Raw genomic sequence first — 10102 nt, forward strand, 5'->3', positions numbered from 1 at the left:
GGTCCATCAGGGTGGTGTGAGGTCCGTCAGGGTGATGTGAGGTCCGTCAGGGTGGTGTGAGGTCCATCAGGGTGATGTGAGGTCCATCAGGGTGGTGTGAGGTCCATCAGGGTGGTGTGAGGTCCGTCAGGGTGGTGTGAGGTCCATCAGGGTGGTGTGAGGTCCATCAGGGTGATGTGAGGTCCGTCAGGGTGGTGTGAGGCCCATCAGGGTGATGTGAGGTCCATCAGGGTGGTTTGAGGTCCATCAGGGTGGTGTGAGGTCCATCAGGGTGGTGTGAGGTCCATCAGGGTGGTGTGAGGTCCATCAGGGTGGTGTGAGGTCCATCAGGGTGATGTGAGGTCCGTCAGGGTGGTGTGAGGTCCATCAGGGTGATGTGAGGTCCGTCAGCGTGGTTTGAGGTCCATCAGGGTGATGTGTGGTCCGTTGAGTTAGTGTGAGTTCCATCAGGGTGACGTGAGGTCCATCAGGGTGGTTTGAGGTCCATCAGGGTGGTGTGAGGTCCATCAGGGTGATGTGAGGTCCATCAGGGTGGTGTGAGGTCCATCAGGGTGGTGTGAGGTCCGTCAGGGTGGTTTGAGGTCCATCAGGGTGATGTGCGGTCCATCAGGTTGGTGTGAGGTCCATCAGGGTAGTGTGAGGTCCATCAGGGTGGTGTGAGGTCCATCAGGGTAGTGTGAGGTCCATCAGGGTAGTGTGAGGCCCATCAGGGTGGTGTGAGGTCCGTCAGGGTGATGCAAGGTCCATCAGGGTTGTATGAGGTCTGTTGAGTTAGTGTGAGTTCCATCAGGGTGGGATTTTACGGCAGCCCCATGGTATTTCATTCTACATGATAAAGAATGTCTTCTTGAACCACTAATGACCAGGGTTGGGGTCAAATCCATATTCCATTCAATTTAGGAATTACACTGAAATTCCAATTCTCTTCAATGCTTTTTAATGAGGGAAATGTTTAATTAGATTTGGAATTTAGTTTACTTTGTGAATTGACTGGAATTGAAATGGAATTGACCCCAACCCTGCTTATCACTGAAGTATATGGGGTCTTCTCCAGATATTGCTTACACTTGCTGTGTTTCAGACGGAGTTGTATCTGGCTGTACCTGGCTGTACCTGTTCAAGCCCATTGGTTGTTGAAGATACTGACACAGCGGTGCAGTGTAATGGAGTACTGTCTTGAGGATTCAGTGGTGCTTTCTTCAGGATACTGTGGTTCAGTGTAATGGAGTGCAGTGTTCAGGATTCAGTGGTTCAGTGTAATAGAGTGCAGTGTTCAGGATACAGTGGGTCAGTGTAACGGAGTGCAGTGTTCAGGATACAGTTGTTCAGTGTAACGGAGTGCAGCGTTCAGAGAGTTTTAACTCAAAGGGAAAATGATCACCTCGCTGAATGAACAGATGTAAGAGGGGAACGAGGTAGCGTGTCAACACTGTTGGCTATTGCTAAATACATTCCGCCACTCTCACCCCTCCTTGCCTCCCCTCAACCTCTCCATCTCCCTTTCTTTCCCACTCTCTCTCTATCTCTCTTCCTTTCTGTCCTCGAGTGGCCAGGAGAATAATTATGCGAGGTGGGTGTGAGATCCATCAATGTGTCATGAGCTTGTTCCCCAGCCTCCTCTAAAGACCAGCACTCCCCCCCCCCCGAACACAGATATACATTAACTTGGGAAGAACAGGAGGATGACGCCAGATAGACAGTAACTTGGGAAGAACAAGAGGAAGACGCCAGATAGACAGTAACTTGGGAAGAACAGGGAGGAAGACGCCAGATAGACAGTAACTTGGGAAGAACAAGAGGAAGACGCCAGATAGACAGTTACTTGGGAAGAACAGGAGGAAGACGCCAGATAGACAGTAAAGAACAAGAGGAAGAGAGGGAAGAAAAAGAGGAAGGCGCCAGATAGACAGTAACTTGTGAAGTACAGGGAGGAGGACGCCAGATAGACAGTAACTTGGGAAGAACAGGGAGGAAGACGCCAGATAGTAACTTGGGAAAACAAGAGGAAGACGCCAGATAGACAGTAACTTGGGAAGAACAGGGAGGAAGACGCCAGATAGACAGTAACTTGCGAAGAACAAGAGGAAGACCCCAGATAGACAGTAATTCGGGAAGAACAGGGAGGAAGACGCCAGATAGACAGTAACTTGGGAAGAACAAGAGGAAGACGCCAGATAGACAGTTACTTGGGAAGAACAGGAGGATGACGCCAGATAGACAGTAACTTGGGAAGAACAAGAGGAAGGCGCCAGATAGACAGTAACTTGGGAAGAACAGGGAGGAAGACGCCAGATAAAGAGTAACTTGGGAAGAACAGGGAGGAAGACGCCAGATAGTCAGTAACTTGGGAAGAACAAGAGGAAGGCGCCAGATAGACAGTAACTTGTGAAGAACAGGGAGGAAGACGCCAGATAGACAGTAACTTGCGAAGAACAAGAGGAAGACCCCAGATAGACAGTAATTCGGGAAGAACAGGGAGGAAGACGCCAGATAGACAGTAACTTGGGATGAACAGGGAGGAAGACGCCAGATAGACAGTAACTTGGGATGAACAGGAGGAAGACGCCAGATAGACAGTAACTTGGGATGAACAGGGAGGAAGACGCCAGATAGACAGTAACTTGGGAAGAACAAGAGGAAGGCGCCAGATAGACAGTAACTTGGGATGAACAGGGAGGAAGACGCCAGATAGACAGTAACTTGGGATGAACAGGGAGGAAGACGCCAGATAGACAGTAACTTGGGATGAACAGGGAGGAAGACGCCAGATAGACAGTAACTTGGGATGAACAGGGAGGAAGACGCCAGATAGACAGTAACTTGGGATGAACAGGGAGGAAGACGCCAGATAGACAGTAACTTGGGAAGAACAAGAGGAAGGCGCCAGATGGACAGTAACTTGGGATGAACAGGGAGGAAGACACCAGATAGTAACTTGGGAAGAACAGGGAGGAAGATGCCAGATAGACAGTAACGTGGGAAGAACAGGGAGGAAGACGCCAGATAGTAACTTGGGAAAACAAGTGGAAGATGCCAGATAGACAGTAACTTGGGAAGAACAGGAGGAAGACGCCAGATAGACAGTAACTTGGGAAGAACAAGAGGAAGACGACAGATAGACAGTAACTTGGGATGAACAGGGAGGAAGACGCCAGATAGACAGTAACTTGGGATGAACAGGGAGGAAGACGCCAGATAGACAGTAACTTGGGATGAACAGGGAGGAAGACGCCAGATAGACAGTAACTTGGGAAGAACAAGAGGAAGACGCCAGATAGACAGTAACTTGGGATGAACAGGGAGGAAGACGCCAGATAGACAGTAATTTGGGAAGAACAGGGAGGAAGATGCCAGATAGACAGTAATTTGGGAAGAACAGGGAGGAAGACGCCAGATAGACAGTAACTTGTGAAGAACAGGGAGGAAGACGCCAGATAGACAGTAACTTGGGATGAACAGGGAGGAAGACGCCAGATAGACAGTAACTTGCGAAGAACAAGAGGAAGACCCCAGATAGACAGTAATTTGGGAAGAACAGGGAGGAAGACGCCAGATAGTAACTTGGGAAGAACAGGGAGGAAGATGCCAGATAGACAGTAACGTGGAAGAACAGGGAGGAAGACGCCAGATAGTAACTTGGGAAAACAAGAGGAAGACGCCAGATAGACAGTAACTTGGGAAGAACAGGAGGAAGACGCCAGATAGACAGTAACTTGGGAAGAACAAGAGGAAGGCGCCAGATAGACAGTAACGTGGGATGAACAGGGAGGAAGACGCCAGATAGACAGTAACTTGGGAAGAACAGGGAGGAAGACGCCAGATAGACAGTAACTGGGGAAGAACAGGAGGAAGACGCCAGATAGACAGTAACTTGGGAAGAACAGGGAGGAAGACGCCAGATATACAGTAACTTGGGAAGAACAAGAGGAAGACGCCAGATAGACAGTAACTTGGGAAGAACAGGGAGGAAGACGCCAGATAGACAGTAACTTGGGAAGAACAGGGAGGAAGACGCCAGATAGACAGTAACTTGGGAAGAACAGGGAGGAAGACGCCAGATAGACAGTAACTTGGGATGAACAGGGAGGAAGACGCCAGATAGACAGTAACTTGGGAAGAACAGGGAGGAAGACGCCAGATAGACAGTAACTTGGGATGAACAGGGAGGAAGACGCCAGATAGACAGTAACTTGGGATGAACAGGGAGGAAGACGCCAGATAGACAGTAACTTGGGAAGAACAAGAGGAAGGCGCCAGATAGACAGTAACTTGGGGAGAACAAGAGGAAGACGCCAGATAGACAGTAACTTGGGAAGTACAAGAGGAAGACGCCAGATAGACAGTAACTTGGGGAGAACAAGAGGAAGACGCCAGATAGACAGTAACTTGGGAAGTACAGGGAGGAAGACGCCAGATAGACAGTAACTTGGGATGAACAGGGAGGAAGACGCCAGATAGACAGTAACTTGGGAATAACAAGACGAAGTCGCCAGATAGACAGTAACTTGGGGAGAACAAGAGGAAGACGCCAGATAGACAGTAACTTGGGAAGAACAGGAGGAAGACGCCAGATAGACAGTAACTTGGGATGAACAGGGAGGAAGACGCCAGATAGACAGTAACTTGGGAAGAACAGGGAGGAAGACGCCAGATAGACAGTAACTTGGGAAGAACAGGGAGGAAGACGCCAGATAGACAGTAACTTGGGATGAACAGGGAGGAAGACGCCAGATAGACAGTAACTTGGGATGAACAGGGAGGAAGACGCCAGATAGACAGTAACTTGGGATGAACAGGGAGGAAGACGCCAGATAGACAGTAACTTGGGATGAACAGGGAGGAAGACGCCAGATAGACAGTAACTTGGGATGAACAGGGAGGAAGACGCCAGATAGACAGTAACTTGGGATGAACAGGGAGGAAGACTTCAGATAGACAGTAACTTGGGATGAACAGGGAGGAAGACGCCAGATAGACAGTAACTTGGGAAGAACAGGGAGGAAGATGTCAGATAGACAGTAACTTGGGAAGAACAGGGAGGAAGACGCCAGATAGACAGTAACTTGGGAAGAACAGGGAGGAAGACGCCAGATAGACAGTAACTTGGGAAGAACAGGGAGGAAGACGCCAGATAGATAGTAATTTGGGAAGAACAGGAAGAAGATGCCAGATAGACAGTAACTTGGGAAGTACAGGGAGGAAGACGCCAGATAGACAGTAACTTGGGATGAACAGGGAGGAAGACGCCAGATAGACAGTAACTTGGGATGAACAGGGAGGAAGACGCCAGATAGACAGTAACTTGGGATGAACAGGGAGGAAGACGCCAGATAGACAGTAACTTGGGATGAACAGGGAGGAAGACGCCAGATAGACAGTAACTTGGGATGAACAGGGAGGAAGACGCCAGATAGACAGTAACTTGGGAAGAACAAGAGGAAGGCGCCAGATAGACAGTAACTTGGGAAGAACAAGAGGAAGACGCCAGATAGACAGTAACTTGGGGAGAACAAGAGGAAGACGCCAGATAGACAGTAACTTGGGAAGAACAAGAGGAAGACCCCAGATAGACAGTAATTTGGGAAGAACAGGGAGGAAGACGCCAGATAGACAGTAACTGGGGATGAACAGGGAGGAAGACGCCAGATAGACAATAACTTGGGAAGAACAAGAGGAAGACGCCAGATATACAGTAACTTGGGAAGAACAAGAGGAAGACGCCAGATAGACAGTAACTTGGGAAGAACAGGAGGAAGACGCCAGATAAACAGTAACTTGGGAAGAACAGGGAGGAAGACGCCAGATAGACAGTAACTTGGGAAGAACAGGAGGAAGACGCCAGATAGACAGTAACTTGGGAAGAACAGGGAGGAAGATGTCAGATAGACAGTAACTTGGGAAGAACAGGGAGGAAGACGCCAGATAGATAGTAATTTGGGAAGAACAGGAAGAAGATGCCAGATAGACAGTAACTTGGGAAGTACAGGGAGGAAGACGCCAGATAGACAGTAACTTGGGATGAACAGGGAGGAAGACGCCAGATAGACAGTAACTTGGGATGAACAGGGAGGAAGACGCCAGATAGACAGTAACTTGGGAAGAACAAGAGGAAGACGCCAGATAGACAGTAACTTGGGAAGAACAAGAGGAAGACGCCAGATAGACAGTAACTTGGGAAGAACAGGAGGAAGACGCCAGATAGACAGTAACTTGGGAAGAACAGGAGGAAGACGCCAGATAGACAGTAACTTGGGAAGAACAGGGAGGAAGACGCCAGATAGACAGTAACTTGGGAAGAACAGGGAGGAAGACGCCAGATAGACAGTAACTTGGGAAGAACAAGAGGAAGACGCCAGATAGACAGTAACTTGAGGAGAACAAGAGGAAGACGCCAGATAGACAGTAACTTGGGAAGTACAGGGAGGAAGACGCCAGATAGACAGTAACTTGGGATGAACAGGGAGGAAGACGCCAGATAGACAGTAACTTGGGAAGAACAAGAGGAAGACGCCAGATAGACAGTAACTTGAGGAGAACAGGGAGGAAGACGCCAGATAGATAGTAATTTGGGAAGAACAGGAAGAAGATGCCAGATAGACAGTAACTTGGGAAGTACAGGGAGGAAGACGCCAGATAGACAGTAACTTGGGATGAACAGGGAGGAAGACGCCAGATAGACAGTAACTTGGGAAGTACAGGGAGGAAGACGCCAGATAGACAGTAACTTGGGATGAACAGGGAGGAAGACGCCAGATAGACAGTAACTTGGGATGAACAGGGAGGAAGACGCCAGATAGACAGTAACTTGGGATGAACAGGGAGGAACACGCCAGATAGACAGTAACTTGGGAAGAACAGGGAGGAAGATGTCAGATAGACAGTAACTTGGGAAGAACAAGAGGAAGACGCCAGATAGACAGTAACTTGGGAAGAACAGGGAGGAAGACGCCAGATATACAGTAACTTGGGAAGAACAAGAGGAAGACGCCAGATAGACAGTAACTTGGGAAGAACAGGAGGAAGACGCCAGATAGACAGTAACTTGGGAAGAACAGGGAGGAAGACGCCAGATAGACAGTAACTTGGGAAGAACAGGGAGGAAGACGCCAGATAGACAGTAACTTGGGAAGAACAGGAGGAAGATGCCAGATAGACAGTAACTTGGGAAGAACAGGGAGGAAGACGCCAGATAGACAGTAACTTGGGATGAACAGGGAGGAAGACGCCAGATAGACAGTAACTTGGGAAGAACAAGAGGAAGAAGCCAGATAGACAGTAACTTGAGGAAGACGCCAGATAGACAGTAACTTGGGGAACAAGAGGAAGACGCCAGATAGACAGTAACTTGGGAAGAACAAGAGGAAGACCCCAGATAGACAGTAATTTGGGAAGAACAGGGAGGAAGACGCCAGATAGTAACTTGGGAAGAACAGGGAGGAAGACGCCAGATATACAGTAACTTGGGAATAACAAGACGAAGTCGCCAGATAGACAGTAACTTGGGGAGAACAAGAGGAAGACGCCAGATAGACAGTAACTTGGGAAGAACAGGAGGAAGACGCCAGATAAACAGTAACTTGGGAAGAACAGGGAGGAAGACGCCAGATAGACAGTAACTTGGGAAGAACAGGGGAAGACGCCAGATAGACAGTAACTTGGGAAGAACAGGGAGGAAGATGCCAGATAGACAGTAACTTGGGAAGAACAGGGAGGAAGACGCCAGATAGACAGTAACTTGGGATGAACAGGGAGGAAGACGCCAGATAGACAGTAACTTGGGAAGAACAGGGAGGAAGACGCCAGATAGACAGTAACTTGGGATGAACAGGGAGGAAGACGCCAGATAGACAGTAACTTGGGATGAACAGGGAGGAAGACGCCAGATAGACAGTAACTTGGGAAGAACAAGAGGAAGACGCCAGATAGACAGTAACTTGGGAAGAACAAGAGGAAGACGCCAGATAGACAGTAACTTGGGGAGAACAAGAGGAAGACGCCAGATAGACAGTAACTTGGGAAGAACAAGAGGAAGACCCCAGATAGACAGTAATTTGGGAAGAATAGGGAGGAAGACGCCAGATAGTAACTTGGGAAGAACAGGGAGGAAGACGCCAGATATACAGTAACCTCGGAAGAACAAGAGGAAGACGCCAGATAGACAGTAACTTGGGGAGAACAAGAGGAAGACGCCAGATAGACAGTAACTTGGGAAGAACAAGAGGAAGACGCCAGAGAGACAGTAACTTGGGATGAACAGGGAGGAAGACGCCAGATAGACAGTAACTTGGGATGAACAGGGAGGAAGACGCCAGATAGACAGTAACTTGGGATGAACAGGGAGGAAGACGCCAGATAGACAGTAACTTGGGATGAACAGGGAGGAAGACGCCAGATAGACAGTAACTTGGGAAGAACAAGAGGAAGACGCCAGATAGACAGTAACTTGGGATGAACAGGGAGGAAGACGCCAGATAGACAGTAACTTGGGATGAACAGGGAGGAAGACGCCAGATAGACAGTAACTTGGGATGAACAGGGAGGAAGACGCCAGATAGACAGTAACTTGGGAAGAACAAGAGGAAGACGCCAGATAGACAGTAACTTGGGATGAACAGGGAGGAAGACGCCAGATAGACAGTAACTTGGGAAGAACAGGGAGGAAGACGCCAGATAGACAGTAACTTGCGAAGAACAAGAGGAAGACCCCAGATAGACAGTAATTTGGGAAGAACAGGGAGGAAGACGCCAGATAGTAACGTGGGAAGAACAGGGAGGAAGACGCCAGATAGTAACTTGGGAAAACAAGAGGAAGACGCCAGATAGACAGTAACTTGGGAAGAACAGGAGGAAGACGTCAGATAGACAGTAACTTGGGAAGAACAAGAGGAAGGCGCCAGATAGACAGTAACTTGGGATGAACAGGGAGGAAGACGCCAGATAGACAGTAACTTGGGAAGAACAGGGAGGAAGATGTCAGATAGACAGTAACTTGGGAAGAACAAGAGGAAGACGCCAGATAGACAGTAACTTGGGATGAACAGGGAGGAAGACGCCAGATAGTAACTTGGGAAGAACAGGGAGGAAGACGCCAGATATACAGTAACTTGGGAAGAACAAGAGGAAGACGCCAGATAGACAGTAACTTATGGAGAACAAGAGGAAGACGCCAGATAGACAGTAACTTGGGAAGAACAGGGAGGAAGACGCCAGATAGACAGTAACTTGGGATGAACAGGGAGGAAGACGCCAGATAGACAGTAACTTGGGAAGAACAGAGAGGAAGACGCCAGATAGACAGTAACTTGGGAAGAACAAGAGGAAGACGCCAGATAGACAGTAACTTGGGATGAACAGGGAGGAAGACGCCAGATAGACAGGAACTTGGGATGAACAGGGAGGAAGACGCCAGATAGACAGTAACTGGGGATGAACAGGGAGGAAGACGCCAGATAGACAATAACTTGGGAAGAACAGGGAGGAAGACGCCAGATATACAGTAACTTGGGAAGAACAAGAGGAAGACGCCAGATAGACAGTAACTTGGGAAGAACAGGAGGAAGACGCCAGATAAACAGTAACTTGGAAAGAACAGGGAGGAAGACGCCAGATAGACAGTAACTTGGGAAGAACAGGAGGAAGACGCCAGATAGACAGTAACTTGGGAAGAACAGGGAGGAAGATGCCAGATAGACAGTAACTTGGGAAGAACAGGGAGGAAGACGCCAGATAGACAGTAACTTGGGATGAACAGGGAGGAAGACGCCAGATAGACAGTAACTTGGGATGAACAAGAGGAAGACGCCAGATAGACAGTAACTTGGGAATAACAAGACGAAGTCGCCAGATAGACAGTAACTTGGGGAGAACAAGAGGAAGACGCCAGATAGACAGTAACTTGGGAAGAACAAGAGGAAGACCCCAGATAGACAGTAATTTGGGAAGAACAGGGAGGAAGACGCCAGATAGTAACTTGGGAAGAACAGGGAGGAAGACGCCAGATAGACAGTAACTTGGGATGAACAGGGAGGAAGACGCCAGATAGACAGTAACTTGGGAAGAACAGGGAGGAAGATGTCAGATAGACAGTAACTTGGGAAGAACA

The 10102-nt window shown here is 48.7% G+C and overlaps 1 long non-coding RNA gene across 1 annotated transcript; it reads left to right on the forward strand.

Moving 5' to 3' along the window:
* Positions 1–294: 294 nt before the first annotated feature.
* LOC127912575 (uncharacterized) lies at positions 295–794 on the forward strand. The gene is made up of 3 exons (XR_008083301.1): positions 295–401; positions 582–621; positions 662–794. It is a non-coding gene; the product is annotated as an uncharacterized LOC127912575 (long non-coding RNA).
* The last annotated feature ends 9308 nt before the right edge of the window (positions 795–10102 follow it).

Source organism: Oncorhynchus keta, chromosome 27 (genome assembly GCF_023373465.1).
Source record: "Oncorhynchus keta strain PuntledgeMale-10-30-2019 chromosome 27, Oket_V2, whole genome shotgun sequence".
In the NCBI taxonomy this organism is placed as follows: domain Eukaryota; kingdom Metazoa; phylum Chordata; class Actinopteri; order Salmoniformes; family Salmonidae; genus Oncorhynchus; species Oncorhynchus keta.